General features: G+C 36.0%; 1 long non-coding RNA gene across 1 annotated transcript in view; it reads right to left on the bottom strand.

The window, feature by feature from the left end:
* Nucleotides 1-421: 421 nt before the first annotated feature.
* Nucleotides 422-16,725, bottom strand: part of LOC107198531 — a 30,775-nt gene continuing 14,471 nt past the window's right edge. The window contains exon 4 of the long non-coding RNA XR_001519040.2: nt 422-1,825. This is a non-coding gene — a long non-coding RNA (uncharacterized LOC107198531). The remainder of the gene's footprint in view (nt 1,826-16,725) is intronic.

Here is a 16,725-nt window from a genome sequence, read left to right as displayed (position 1 = left end):
AACTTTTGGTTATTTCTTAAGTCTTCTCTCTATGAAAGTAACCATCACAAACCTTCAGGAATTGTTTTCAGAGCCCATCTTCCTGTTCAAATGAACCAACTTCAATCTCTCTGACCAGCTGCTTCTTATAAGCCCTGTATTTACTCACACTTTAATCTAATGTTTCTTTAGAGCACATATACCAAAATAGTGAAGTGTAGGAAAAGGTTTTCTTGGAAATGTTTTCTTTTGATGTTATGCTGAAAGAAATTTGTGGACTGATTTTCAAGTGCCCATTATAATATTTACACAGTTCAGACAATATTTAGATGTGTAATTTGGCTTGTTGGCCAATGAAGACCTTCAGAATTGTGAATTTTGTGCTGTAAAAAACTGAAGAAAAATAAAAGCAGCATTGGGAAATCTTTAATACAACAAACACTGAAATATTTTCTAATGCTTCATATCAAAGTCTTATGTAGCTAAAAGGCCACCTAACATAAAATTTGCAGTTCACATTAGTGAATAAGATAAATAAGCGGAAGAAATGAACACAGGCACAAAATCAAGAGCACAGGGGAGTAGGTAACCTCACAAGTAAATCTTTTATCAGCACAGTGTGTGGGAAACGACTGCGGGGAGAGAATGGGCAGGGAGTCTGGGGAAAGCAATGACACAAGTAGGATTTTCTGTGTTCTAGCTGCTCTGTTACTAATGACATATTTTGTTTATACCCAAACCCCCACCATTGACCAATTCCCCAGGTTGGGTTCTCTTGCTATTTTATTGGACACTTTACAAGTAAGAAGCAGCTTTAAGTTTGTACCTTCAGATAGGACATATGAGTGGTACATTTCATATCCCTCATTTATCATCCCACTTGCATTTAGAAAACAGGGTTTAAAAGGCAGTATCCTTTGAGGGTAGGTTTTACTCTTAAGCAAGTAAAGCAAATTTATGCACAGCTTCTGTTTAAAGCAGGGATTAGGATTGCTAGCTGTAATGAACAGGCGTAGCAAAGTGTCCTAACACCTGGATACAAACACCGTGGCAGTAGACTGGATGCAGAGAAACATAAAAAGAAATATTTCACAGCACTGACTGCTGCCAATAGAAAGCTGCAGCTCACCAGAACATATCTCTATATGTAAAATTACCTTCAACCCAATTATACTAATAATGATGGACACACACACACACACACCAACAGACAGTCAGTCAGCTGCTGCTTTTTTTCTTTTGAATTTTTTTCTGGTATCAGATATCAGTTCCGAATCTGCAGAGCCTGTCAGTTTAATTTTCTTAAGTTTTTCGTGTTTAATCCTGATACCAATGTGTTTGTGTAATATTTAGATTGTTCCTCAGAAAAAGTCAGTAGTCAGGGTTTTTTTATGAATACCATTGTTCAAAGGCAGAAAGAGATATATGTGTGCAGACATTTGGCATTTCTTTATTTCTTTATATGATATATTGATTTTTCTTACAGAGGGGGTGTGAGAGAAATTTTATGGTTAATGGATTAAACATTGTTATGAAGGACTTTTTGCCCATGATGATCAATTTTGTTCTTATTAGGTCTTTCAAATCTGAAAATAAAATGCTGATAAATCACTTATTTAAAATTTCTGCAAAGGATAGTAGAGTCTTTCAGTTTTTCTCAGATTAATTTCCATCTGAACTGGGGGAGACATTGTTTTATTTTGGACCAGCCACACAGACCACAGTTAACAACTGGTGAGTGTGGGACCAAGGGGACTTGGTTTTCCATCTCAAAATGCAGTTTCTTGGTAAACACTTGCAGAGAAACCACAGGAGCAGCTTGAAGCACCAGTGATGTTCTGGACCACTAAAATAAAGCAAAGAGAAACAATGATATGGATAAAAATCTGGGAAAAGACCTTAAATTTGACCCTGGAACCCTATATCCAAAACTCGTTGATTCTTTTTTAGAAGACAATGGAATGGCAGAACTTGCACAATGGCAGGTATTGGGCAGCATTCAGCACTCTCATGTGAAATATTTAATGGCAAATCATTCTTCTCAATGATGTAAATGCACAAAAAAAACTGTAAGAAATGAGCTTTCCAAAATTATAACTGGGCAAGATTATTTTATTTCAACAGTTTTTGCACGGACTTTTTTCTTCTCTCTTATAGCCAGTGCCAGAACCATCACTAAAGAATGTTTACACTGAAAATACATAATTAAAACTTCTATTATGGACCAGAACTTTACTTCCAAGTTATAGGATTATTGCATTTTTTTCTCATAATTAAGCATTATATGTTAATTCTGCTTTCTTCCTTAGAGTTATTAGCATATAAATACAGACACTGACTCAATCTTCAATTCACTGTGAAAGATTAAGTTTTTAAATTTCAATGGACAAACCATTTATTAAAAAATAAATATTTTTTCATGAAATTACAGTTGCTTTAACATTTCCATTAATAAATCCACATCTAAAATAGAAGTGATTTTACTATTAAATTGGACAAGATGGAAAAATGAAATTTTAGATTAATAAATGCATATTTTCTGTTATAAATGTTATATTTTCTTTAAAATATATGCCTTTGGTTTACAGGTTATTTTCTTTTCCATTTCAAATCATTAAAAAAAACTATGGTTAACCATTTCCTGGTTGACATTTCATGTCTTTTGCAGCAATACAAAAAATCAGGTGACATATTCTCAATATTAACTACTTAAGACTGTGGCAATATTCAGAAGAAATTTGCCGAACTGGGAGAAATCTCAGAAATACATTTTTCTACAAAGTAAAAGAACTTAAATTTTCAGCTGCCAAAAAAATCCCAGGAATCTCAATTCTTTATATCCTGCCCATTCTTTGAGGTGTTACTAATTGAAATTATATATATATATATATATGTGTGTGTATATATATAGATACATATGTGTATATATGTATATATATTCATATATTATAAATATAAATATAGATATAAATATTGATATAAATATAGATATAAATACATATATAAATGTAAATATAATATAAATATAAATATAATTATAAATATATAAATATATAAATATATAGATATGTAAATATATAAATGTATAAATATATAANTATATAGATATGTAAATATATAAATGTATAAATATATAAGTATATAAATATATAAATATATAGATATGTAAATATATAAATGTATAAATATATAAATATATAAATATATAAATATAAATATAAATCCATATCCATTTTTCTAATCCTAAAACAGGCAAAGGCCATGGATTCTAACCAGTGATATAGATAACTCTCACAACACCACTGGTGAAAATGAAAGGCTGCTGTGTGAGAGATGGCATGTTTGTTTTCACTTTAATACAATATTCCTCTACAAGGGGTGACAAAGAACCCCCTGGCAGGAGGGGGCTGTTCTCTCCACTTTCTGAGTTCTCACCCAGCTTTTAGAATGTGGCAGAAGCTGTGACAGCCACACCAAAGAGCAAGATTCACCTCTCATACAGGGTGCCTATAAAAAGATGAAGGTGCACAGAGTCACGGGGGGTGAGTGACTTGGGCATTTTTTGTTTCACTCTACATTTTGGAGAAACAGGACTGATTTGAAAGAGAATTCAGAATTAAGTAGCATAATCTTTCTCCTACAGCCTGCCAAATGTCAGAGCCTCTTCTGTCTTATGCTGACAGCCTTTGTAAATTGTTCTCTGTGATATTTGCTAATCCATAGGGAATTTTCACAACTTCCTTTGCTTATGAATCAGATGGTGAGCTCTTGGCAGATGACCAGAAAGGTAGTACCTTTTCCCTGCTGCATTATCAATCAAGAAAGTTTCTTACTGTTCTTTGCTGCAGACACATTCTTTCACACCCTAAATTATCTCCGATGGACCGATTGCAGTGAGGTTAGCACGCCAAAGCCATTTGACTGGAATGCATAAAACTCTTTATTGCTACTCAGACACAGCTGCACCAGCAATTCATATCTTTGAGTGGCCCAAAGGAGTTTTCTATATGGCCTGTTCAGTAGTTAATATATGTTCTGTAACAGCTTCTCTGGCAAGTTTCTTCCCACAGTGCCCTACAGGTTATATAGACCACTAAACCCACTAAATATCCTGATGACACAGAAAGATGTCACACATAGGGAACGACGAGCAATTCAGTGCTCCACATAGCCTCAGTTCTGCTCTGCAAACTCTCCATCCAACTCAGTTCAGAAAATATTGGCAAATCCCACTGAAATATCATACCAGAGCAAGAAAACACTCATTCCCTTTCTACCTCAGGCAAAACACACATAAAAAACACCTGGCTTGTCTGCTTTGTTCTCAGTGCTAGCAGTTATCAGTGATGTCCCAGCTCTCCCTGCATAGCCTCCTCTAGCCCCCTTCTCTTTCTACAGCACTTTATTTTTGTTGACTTTGTTGCTCTTTTTCCCCTAATAACACTGCTTTAAACTGTATATTCTGTGCTTTGAAGGTTCTCATCTCCCACAGCACTATAATTTGTAAAGCAGGAGTGTTTGTGTCACCGGGTTTTGGTAGCAGAGGTGCTACAGGGGTGGCTTCTGTGAGATTCTGCCAGAAGCTTCCTCCTTGTCCAGCAAAGTCCATCCCTGGCAGCTCCAAGATGGATGTGCTGGTTGCCAGTCAGAAGCTATGTTAATGCCTCTGTGATAACATATTTAGGAAAAAGCACCAATGAAGACACCAAGATCAGCAGAGAAGGAGGGGGAGGAAGGAGACCTGAGTTTCCCCTGTGAAGGAAAGACATGCTGGAGCAGGTGGATGGCTGAGAGGAGGCTGTGAATACATGGGAGGCCCATGCTGGAACAGGCTCCTGGCAGGGATCTGCAGACCCATGGAGAGAGGAGCCCACCCTGCAGAGGTTTCCTGCCAGGGCTTGTGATCCTCTGGAGAATCCACATTGGAGCAGGCTGTCCTTGAAGAACTGCAGCCTGTGGAAGAGTGACCAGTGTCCCACGATTTAAAACAACCAGAGAAAACCTGATTTGGGATAAACACTGACATGTAAAGGGCGATAAAGAGGGCAGTAAAGAGACATGTATTTTTCATTCTGACTGGCTGGTCTGAACAGCAGCATTTTCTCTGAGGTGTACAAAACAAAAGTTCTCCTAATGAATATCTGATGATTTTCTATATGAAGTTATTTATCTTTGCTCTTCAAGGACAGATCTGTGTAAAAATATCCTTCTAAAAATCACAGAGAATTCAGTGCTGAAGAACAGATTTGAAATCAAATTCTAGAGATTTGGCCTCTTACAAGTAAGGTTTAGACAATAACAGGGGAAGCTAAATTTCAGATCTAAATTCACCCTAATTTTACCTGTGTTGGTGCTTCAGATCATGCACCTAACTCTGGTAAAGTAACACAGGTAGTTGAAAAGAAATTGATATCAAAGTACTGTCTTAGACTATCAGCTATTTTATTCTCTTCCAATATGTTATATTGACATGTTGAAAAAAAAAACATAAATTAACTACTGTTTGGAAAGGAAATAAATCCCCCTTATCAAATCCAATATTCCATCATTCCATAAAGGGCAGAGCAGAAAACACTACCAGGGAGAGGAGCACTGTGCAAAATGTGTTAAGAACACACCTTTTGCAGGTCACAGCTCTGCGTGTCTAACCCTTGTGCCAGGCAATACCTGCCATTAAATAGCAGTGCTCTGCAGTGAAAAACATCTGGCTGTAGCTAATGAGGGGTTTTGCAGCCTCCTTCAGTGTTAACAGCCCTGAGTGAAGGTGATGGTGGCTTTACCTCATACAGCTGTACAGGGAGCTCTCTGTCCTGGTGCAGCATCACTGAGGTTCCAGTCTGCAGTCTATTTAATCACATTCTCTCATATGGCTCTCCTGTGCATTATTACTTGCTTATTATTAATTTTAATTACTGTATCTGAATGCACCAGTCTTTTTCCCAAGCTGTTTCCCAGAAAGCATAACAGAAATGAACCAATATAAAGGTCAAGGAAATTCTCAGTGATCAATAGATCCAAGGAGCTCATTATTATGGTAATTTATGTCATGACTTCTATCCACTGTACACATTCTGTGGCTGCTAGCAGTGATGATGCTGCTATGGAAAATGACAAGAAAAATCCCTTTTTTTGCCTACCAATTTAGATTAATATTTTGCAAAACACGTAAAATAATGTCGCTTTTTTTTTTAAACCAATGTATCCACTAAACACTCCAGAAGGACCACAGAAACTAATCAAATGAGAAGGATTTGTGGGATTAATCATGTGGGATTAAATTGCAAGAAATTTTGCTACATGTGTCAAATTAGAGTAAATTTCAGTTGGGGAATACCAGGAGAAACACCATGCTACTGGCACTCAAAGCTAAATCTCAAGCTAAAAAATTAAATTTTGGTTTTATGATTTTTTTTTAATTCAATAAAAACATGAATGATGGGCTCAAGGAGATCTGATGCATCGTGATAACTTGGATTGTTGTTGACAAAAGAATATATTCACCAAAGACACTGTAAAATCTGTTGTTATAATTTTTATTTTTTTTCAATTTTGAAAATAAAAAGAAAGCTACTGTATGAGAAAGAAATTCTTGAAATGTTCCTTTAAAAGTTGAGACATTTCCTATTCATGGGAGGTGCAGTATTTAGCAATGAACAGATATGTTTTTGTCCGCAAAAGATAACTCATTTTGATGAAACGAAAACTTCTCACTCTACGAGTGGAAGGCACCAATTTCAGGGTAAATACCTGTATCTGAATAAAAGACACATGTGGACTGACACAGGGGTCTATCCTTAAAAGAAAATGGTTTGGGTTTGTTCTCCTCCCATTTAACTGCAATTATCAGTTATCAGACCACTCAACTGAGATGCAGCTTCTCAAATGAGAGACCATCTTAAAATAACTTCTGTCAACCTCAGTTGACCTTAAAAATAGATCTCTGTGTTCAGGTGGATACCAAAGCATCAATTTCCAAGGAGAAATATAAGAAATATATTTCTCTTCTTCTCTTGCTGGCTGGCAAGCAGAAAGTTTCATATTAGCATAATTTCATTATTAACATAATTTCATTATTAGCATAATTTTATTTTAAAGTCTAATGTGCTTAGTGTTTAAAAGCATTTGTGGGAAGGCTTGAGCTCAAAGATGGATTATGCCTTTTCTCACAAAATAAAAAGCAAAAGTCATCTCATATTGACTCGCCTTGGTGAAAATACTACAGACACAATAGCTTCCAGCAACTGGCCCTTAATTCAATCCACAGTAGTCAATAGCCATTGTGGACATTTTAGACACCCTTTTGAGGGTCTAACTGTGTGATAGATTCTGCCAAATAGATCATCAAGAGAGGAAAAAAAATATGTGACCTCCACTGCATACACTGCCTAGCCCCTCTTCACAGGCTAGAACTCCAATTTAGCATGAAAATCACCCTGATACTTTCTGTGGGGGGGAAAAAACCAAAACAAAACAAGATAAATGATCCCACCCAAATCCCTCCTTTCCTACTGTTAACTGTAGCTTGCCAGCAAATATTTTTTTTTTTTTGAAAGAGTCTCAGGCTTTTCAGGCAGATTCAGAAAAATTGCTCTTGATGGGTGAGCTGCGTAAGCCAATCCATACCTCTCCACTCTGGGGTCATTTAAAAATGGTAACTTGGCTTAAAATGTTCAGAAGCAAAAAAAAACCCTAACCTTTCTCAAGCTCCCACTTACAGGTAGGACCCAATGATACACTCACAGGTAACACTGTGATTCTGCACAGACAGTTTTAAATGAATACATGAACTTAAAAGGTAATTAATTTATTACAAAGGGCTATTTTTATAGGTTATAGTAACGGCTGAAAGCTTAAAGGTTTTTCTGCTTCAAATAATTATATTAATATTTCTTTTAGAAGATCAAAAGGAGGTTGAAAAAATTATTTCTTTAAGAAGCAGTAGTCTTCTGAAGCAATGCCATTTACTTTCAGCCGTGATGTGATTTCCTTTGGATATAAATGTGCTGAACCTCAATCAGGATGCAGAGCAGACAGTTAAAGGAAAACTTCAAAAAGCCCTGAAAAAGGGAAACCTGCATAAAAGTTCACAGTAATTTCTGCATACAGTTCTGAAAATGAAAGGTCTTTGTAACATGAGTTCTCAGTTTGCAATTTAAGGTGCCCTGTTCATCCAAGATGCTTTTCTTAAGACTGCTTTTTGCTTTAAGATTCAGACAGACAAAAATTAGCCTTTAGATGTTTTCTCTTTTTAAAATTCTGTTTCTTCTTACATTTCAGAAACCCTAAAGTCTTTAAAATGGGGCTTTCTTTATGTAGCTTTTTTGGACAAAAAGAATACCATCTAGCTGTATCATTTTCCACACTTCTAATATGAAGTGTTAGAAAAGTAACTCACCTCAGTGGGTAAGAATGACTAATCCCTCAAAAATACGGATAAAGAAAATTGAGAATAGCTAGCATGAGGCTGTAAGATAAAGCATATCCTATCTTAACACAATTTTAATATTTTAATACATTTCAAATATCTTTCTAATTTTGAAAAATTAAGGCATATGATTTTAATAAAGTACTGGGAAACCCTCCAGGAGACATAGGAAGCTTAATGCAAGCCATATGCAAATCCAGCCCTGTGACTTTGTTATAAGTATATGGCATATGTAGGAACATATAAATATGCTGGATTTAAAATTCTGGTTTGAAAACAGCAGTTTTCATCTCAGCTATATTTTGATACAAATATAACAACTTTCTCCACACAATAAAATGTAAACAGTCAGTTCCCTAGAAACGACAGAGAGGGAAAAACAGAAATGAAAAAAAATTGTGTAGGAAGAAGTAGTATCTAAGAGCAAGACCCTTCAGAAAAATAATGACAGATGTAATTAAGTACCAGTAGAGAATGCTAACAGAGTAACTCATACTCTTGTTGATCGTAGAAATAGTGGGTTTTTATAAAATGAATTAATACAAGACAAGACAGTCATGGATTCCAAGAATGGCAAGTTGTCAGAGCCATATCCCATACTTTTAAAAGCCTTAAGTCAGAGAAAACACTGAAAATCAACAATGTAATTTGTATGCCAGCAGCAAAGATGACACCACATCAGATAAGACTGATGCAGAGATGATGAGCAAGGCTGACAGGAGCAGTAGCCCTGTACAGCTGTACTACAGGAAACCAAACTGGCTTTGCAACTGAGGAAAACAGACTGTGGGAAATGTAAAAAAGCATCAGGCCAAGAGAGGAATTAGATTTCCAACAGGAGACAGGGATGTAGCAGGTGTTACAAAAATAATATTTTCTAAAAGCACTCAGGCCACTCAGAGCAATCTACGATGGGATGCAATCATCAGTTAATGGTCTCCTGGGAGATAATGTCATTAGTACAGACCACAGGGATGACTCTAAATAGACAAAGTATTGCACATCAGGCTGCTTCAGTGCAGAAGGGGTCTTCCTTTTTGTCAGTCACTTTCTGTCCCATTTCCCATCGCTATAACCAGGATTATGATCCTGCTGTGTGCTGCACATGAGAAAACAATTGTGAGCAGAATTGCAGTCCCTTGCTGGGAAATCGTGGAGGTTTCAGCAGCAGCAACTGTAAAAATCTGTTTCATCATTATTATCCTAAGCCCTACTAGTATAATTTCCTTCTGTCCTGACCCCAACAGAACACAACTGATAAAAAGGTTGGTGTAATACTTACACAAAAAAAAAAATCTGGTAAGAACTTGAGGAACCAAGTTGGACTCAATGGTTCAAGAGCAGAGATAAAACAGGATTGCCAGGATTCTGCTGTAAAGTGGGCACTCCACTGTTGATTAAGCGTGGGATTATTTCTTTTAAGCTTCTCTTATTTTGGTGGTGTCTGTAAGATTCTGTTCCCCAAGCATTTTGAGGAATGAGAGTGCTTCGCAGTGCTGTAAAGAGACGGGTTAGTATTTATGCAAGACATCTAACATTAGGGCTCTAAATGTAGTACGGAAAATGCCTCTTTTATAATTGTCTAAAATGCATTTGCCAGCTTTTCTACTCTTCCCAGAACAAAGGGCCTTAATTCCAAAGATCTCATTCTGTAAGCAGACCAGCTTCTCCTTGATGCTCTCTGCATTCCAGCTAGAACTTCCTTCTCTGTGTTTTTATTGCTTCATGCTCAAAAAAACACCCGTGACAGCAAATGAGAATACCACACACAAACCCTTAGATAGTTAAATATGTAACTTTGAGCTTTGATAAGTTACTTCTGATTTTGAGTAAAGAGGATGGACCAAAAACAATTATGTAATTATATTGTACCCCTGCTCAAAGTACACAGTGTGGTTCGAGCTAGTCACTTAGTGAAACTCCTTGCCAATGCTTTATAATATCCAAAAGCTTGATTGTTGCTTTCTCCTGTTTCATTGCCGTATTTGATACTTTGTTTTGACATTTTGACCAATGCACAAAAGTTACTTTTACAAATGCAGAGAGAAGCTTGCACACATTTGATAACTCTTTTTGGCTACTGAGCAACTCTTTTAAATGTATTTTTATTGAGCAATATGTAGATGATTATCTGAGTCCCTTAAAAAATGAATGTGCTCATTCCACTAATATGATAAGTACCCTTATTAAGGGGAAAGGAAAACATAAACATAACCAAGGTTCACACTGGGTAATATTTTTTTTTCTTGAGGGTTCAGCGACACATGAGAAAGGAAAAATCCCTAATTTTCTAAACCTGCATTCTTCACATCTGAAGCAATTAAAAAACTTAAACATGTCCATTACAGACCAGGACTAAAATTTTCCTGTCCATGCATTGGTTTCCACTTCCAACAATGACATTCAATGTATTAATGAAATTTTAATAATTAATTTGCTCAACATTTTGGCATCAGGAAGAGAGAAGACTGAATAGCCCTACCACATAATGCACACAAGTTCATCGAGGTCAGACTTGGTAGGAGACTATGAAGTTTAATAGCACTGGTTTGCATTTTAGGAAGCACATTTATTATAATGGAATCACTAAGATTTTTCTTGTGTTGTTTTTCATGAGTTTGGAAAAGAAACGTAGCACTATGATGCAGAAGATGTGTGTTACTACTGGCTTCCTAATACAAGGCTTGCATTATATATTAAAAAATATAGTAACATGTTACAAGGTCTACACTGGTACAAAACCTTCAGCCATGTGGAATTGATAAGTGGTTTTCACAAGTTTTCATAAATTTTTTGAAGAGTTTGGTTAGCTGAGCCTGATTATAAATGAAAATTAGAAACACTGGGAAGAAAGCTCAGTGAGCATCTAAATGCTCAAGAAATAAAACCAGAGACATTGTTGTGAACACAAAACTAAATGCATAAAAAGAAGGAATAAAAAGAGAACTATCCAGAAAATATGCTGGGGGAAAAAAAAAGAAAAAGAAAAAAAGCATTTGTAGGGGTTAATTATGTGCATACAGATGTCTATATCACAATAATAAACCCCAGCCTAGACACACTTCTCTTGACAATAGATTTGATGTTGACAGTCCTAGACTATATTTATTATCTGGCCATTTAATAAACTGGGGTACAATCAAATCAAGATTTAAAGTTTTAGTTCTAAATGCTACCTGATTTTATACCACTGTTGTTAATCCTTAAAAATCAATACTGAACCCAATCAGCATTAGCATACCTTAAGCCATTGAATTAATTTCCTGCTCTAAAAAGGATGGGCTTCAAGGAGTAGAATTTATATTAAATCAGGCTAATGATCACAAGAATCACATTTCTGCTACTGTCCCACAAAAATTTAAATAAAATTTAAATAAAAACACACCTTTAAAAGTCTTATTTTTTTACTCTGTTTTCTCTCTCTCTTCCATTGCAACAGATACCAATACTTCTATCATTCTTTTATCCTTGATAATTATTTTCCTGGTCTTGTAGCTTTAAATGTACTTTCCTATAGAGTTCAGACACACCAGTACTGGGGGAAAGAAAAGGAAAAACAGATGAAGAAAATTTAAAACAAAATGAAATCTTGCAAAACAACATTTGAATTATGGTACTGTGAAAAAAAAACGTACATTCCTGAGGTTTTATTCTGTGACTGCTACCTGTGACTGCTGGTAGAAAAAAGAATATTAATTTTAGTCTTAAATACAGAGATTAAATAGGATCTTCTCATACAGCTAACATACAAACCTGGCTAATCTTAACTGAGTTGTCTATGCATTTGTCATATGCATGTCTATGTCATGTATTGTAAGCCAATGTTTCTATGTGTTTTCCTTAACCTGACCTCTTGTTAATGACCATTTTATTTTGGATAGCAAATATCAAAGCATACCAATCTCATAATCTCTGAAAATACAGTAATTACTTTAGTGACATCCAAGGAAACCCAATCCCAGTTTTATACCAAACAAAAGCTAAAGCAGGTAGTTTGACTGTGATTTAATGCTATTTCCATGGGTCTGAATTACAGCTTTACAGAATGAAAATTACTATCTTTCTGACTTTGCGTAGTAACCCAAGAGACGAAAGGTGAAAACTTCCCAGATTTTGCCAAAGTTCTCAGCTAAGTTTTTTGAACCCAGAGGTTTTAAACACAAAAGCTTTTTAAACACACAAGTACGCCTCAGAATATCTGAGTGCCCGTTGAGTCAGGCAAACTGAAATTTCCAGGCCACCAAAGATTTGCAGATAAAACCATTTCTTTAAAAACAGAACTGAAACCAAGGAACTACTTAAATGCATATTTCAATGTGTCTGCACTCTGAAAATGAAAAAATAAAAACATATAGCTACATTCACATTCATAACACCCTTTCGCATATCAACCAAAGTCTGCAATGATTGCAATCCTAGTGATAACAATTGCACTGACACCTGAACAGCTTAATAAGAAAAAGCAATTTTATACTCTCAGAGTGCACAAGTTTTCTTTTTTTTTTTAAGATGAATTATAAATTGGAATTACTGTAATTTTTTTTAAAAGGGTAGCCATTTGACAGGAATGTTAATTAAGGGTGTAATGTTGAGATTCAGAGATGTACAAAAGAGAAATGAAAATAGAGCACAAAATTGGAATGGGCTACATTCTGACAGAAAACAGAAAAACAGCGGCAACAAATCAGTAACATGTTATGCTATCATCTGTATAACAGTTTTCTGGGACACTGAGGCAGAGAAACAGACATGCTAATTTATTACTTTATTTTATGTTCAGTGGATTTATTGCTACTTGTCAGTGTACAGCCTGCATTTCCTTCTTTTTTTTTTTTTTTTTTTTTTTTTTTTATTTTTCACTTTGCTGCTGGATAGAGTATTGACTCAGGGCTGCAGTATACAGCTATTTAACTTACTTTGCTATTGAATGAAAAACACTTGGGTGTGACCATCATCAAGGTAAAAATAGGCATTACTGTAATAATGACTGGTGTTTGGTAAGACAACAGGAAGTAATCAACCATATTTGCATTGATGCAATGTTGTACAAAGCAGTGGAGATATCACTGTCATTTGGTACATGCTAAACTATCCAAAAATGTAGTTCTAACAGGCATCTGCTTTCACTGAAAATAAACAAATAGGAAATGGGCACAGAAAAGGAGTGTGCACTTGCCTTGGTAAAGAGTCTAAGTAAATAACTGGGCACAAAAAAATAGTGAGGCTAAAGTAAAGGACAGAAGATGTTCCAGTTAATTGATGCATTCTTTCCTATTACAGCAAAAGCACAGATGTTGAAAGTAACTGAAAGCAAAAATAAAATTGCTTTGGACTCTTTAGCTGGTGTTGAATATGCAGGAAGCTGACAGCCTGGGATGGTGTTACCAAGGTAAAGTCATGTTCTACTCTCTGGAGGTCAAGGAATAGTGAACCTGTCCCTTTTCCAGTTACTTAAGCTTTTTTGAAGATTTATAGACCCTTGTGTTTTGCCACATATGTACAAATGCAAGTTTGTAACTCCCACTCACCCCTCAAAAAAAATTTATTTGAAAGAAAGTTGATTCCAGAACAGTACAGAATGCTGTCCCACCTTCTTCACGCAATTGTTCACAGCTGCAAAGAAGGGCTCCACATTCACAAGACAGCGGGCTTCCATTGTTATTTCAGTGGCATTAAGACCTTGTGACCCTTAAGGTTAGTGTTGTGTCTTAAAGTGTGTCCTTATCTTTATGATCTAAAGCTGACAAGACAGGTTTGGTGAAGGATAATGGATATCAGAAGTAATAAAAAAAAAAATAAAAAAAACCCCCACAAAATAATCTTTCTTACTCTGGCCTTCATCAATCATTCATAACCACTGCAGCTACTTCCAGCTTTCTCCTTTACAACATCACATCCCAGAAAGGCATGTCTTGTGTCTTGATATAACAGGAGGTCCTGCAGATGAAATCAAAGCCCAGTGGGACCAAAAGTGCTTACTGATGTGCAATCTTCCAGCTCAGGAAAAGTATTTCTTTCTTTCTTTCTTTCATGACAATCACATTCACTCACAATACAGAGGATCATAGCCCTTACTGAACACCAGCTTCTGCTAAATAATATTCCTTCATCGTTTAAGCTTTGGGCCCATTGCTGCCTCAGGCAAACTGAGAGACTTCTTATTTCTCTTTTACTAATTTGTTCCTAGTTAACATTTTAAAACAGAGAAAACATATTTACCTCAAGCTTTCAGTAAGTAAACATTTTTTCGGCTCTTAGGTCTCCTTGGATGTGTTAGGGTTTTTTTTTAAACTTTTTCTTGATTTTTTGCTTTGTTTCATTTTGCTTAATGGTATTTTTACCCTCTTTAAATTTATGTTACTCTGGTATTTATCTTGGCATATTTTCCCATCTGATTAATTTCCCTCTTCCCCTGTACTGCTTGCTTTCAGTCCCCTCTCTGCTCCTGGTAGCCTTCCACATCAATCACCTCTTCCCTTCTATTTTTTTTTTGCCAGTTCCTGTCAGGAGCCTGTAGACAATCCCCAACACATGCCCACAGCTACCAACAACCTCTCAGGCTCTTGTCTCTTCCCCACATGCACACACCCATGTGCATGTCCACACACACATGCAAGGATTCTTTGGAAGCAGCCACTGTTAATTTGGACACAACAATTTACCTTCCCCCACACAGACTCTGCATCATGTGTATCTTTCCTCAGAAGTATAAAAATGGGCATGAAGAGAGGAAAATCAAATGTTTTGTTCTTTTCCTAGAAAGGCAAAATCATTAACTCTATATTTCAGCTTCATTTGCTGCTCGGTGTTGGACTAAGGACGAACACGTTACTTACAACTGGATAATTGGGGAAAGGAATATTGTCAGACTATGTATAATTGCCTACTTATTGAGGGTGAGCAAAGTGAAGGCATTTTAGAGAACAATATGCTATCATGAAGGAGACAGAGGAAAGCTACTCCTTCAGGAAAATATTTCATACCCGATTTTCTGGGTTAATGTGTGTTTGCGCTCCGTTATCCTATCATTGCACACCCCTCACACCATTAAGGTCAGCACTTCCATCTCCAACACAAACACACTACAATCCAGGCATTTGAGATTGCTGCCTAGAAAACCAGCAGCAGGAGCACTCCATGTGACTGCTTGGTTTTGTTCTGCAGTTTGCCATTACCATTTTAGAAAGACTTCCATGAAGAGGCAACTTTTGTTTGCCTGCTCAAGTGCCTTCCCTTTTGTTTACATGATTAATTTGAGATAAATAAGTTACTTGGGTATTTCTCTACATTTAGTTTTCCAGGCTCACAATAAACTGTGATGCATGCTTCCAGTTACCTTAGCAGAGTCATTTATTTTGACAAAGTGTAATAGAAGTTATTTTGATGAAAGAGAGTGAACCATATTAAAACTGGACAATTTGGCCTTAGCTATGACAGGTTTCAGCATGTCTTGTAGAATAAAAATAATTGGAAGTAGAAATAGAAGTTTGAAAATGTCCAATTGATCTTGTAGTTTAAAAATCTGTATAGAAGAAAAGTAAAATGTCAATTATAGTGTCATTTATCTCTGTCAACCCTAAACATGCCACACAACGCTACAAACAGCTGTGCAAGATAATTCCTTCATCCAAGACTGCTAGGCCAATTAAGGAATCTTGTGGATGGATAAAGGGGTTCTCTTTTTTTTCTTACAGTAGAATGTTGTGTAATTATACCAGGTGCTCAAAAACTCCTATGTGTATGTTTTAAGAGACCAAAGAGAAACAGTATGTTTTTATGGCACTACTTTTAGCACAAAATATCAGTTTCTCTGTATTTCTCTAGCTGTAATTTGACCTCTTAAGGATATGTTTTCAGTGAATAATTCCTTAACAGCAAGTCACCTACACTACAGAAAATAGTTTTGCTGAATATTAAAAAAAAATGTTTCTGATTTTACGTGACTATAGAACAACACGGCAATTTCTATTCTAATTAAAAGCATGTCCCTCCTGCCCCTGAGGTACAAAATTTTAGTCAGTCTGTTTCCTAATCCACATTTGTAAAAGGTGACTTGGGAATTCAGACACCTGAATTTTTGATCTTTGACCTGAAAGGGTCTGATTGTCAGAAACTGTTCTGAATCTTTTTTGTTGAAAAGAAGTCTTCTAATGAAAGAAACAAAGAAAATTCCAAGGTTTGCATAGATCAACTGTTTGATGCAGTTGGTAGAATTTCTGAAAGAGTGTGTTGAGCAGGTACTTCTGTTCTACAGCTGGAATAGAAAGAGAGAAAATATCCAGGATGGTGATGCTGAGGAGCAGGAAAACCTGCCTACTTGT

This window comes from Parus major, unplaced genomic scaffold (assembly GCF_001522545.3).
Source record: "Parus major isolate Abel unplaced genomic scaffold, Parus_major1.1 Scaffold101, whole genome shotgun sequence".
Taxonomy (NCBI): domain Eukaryota; kingdom Metazoa; phylum Chordata; class Aves; order Passeriformes; family Paridae; genus Parus; species Parus major.
Note: the sequence above shows the minus strand (reverse complement) of the source record. Positions and strands in the feature narration are given on the sequence as shown.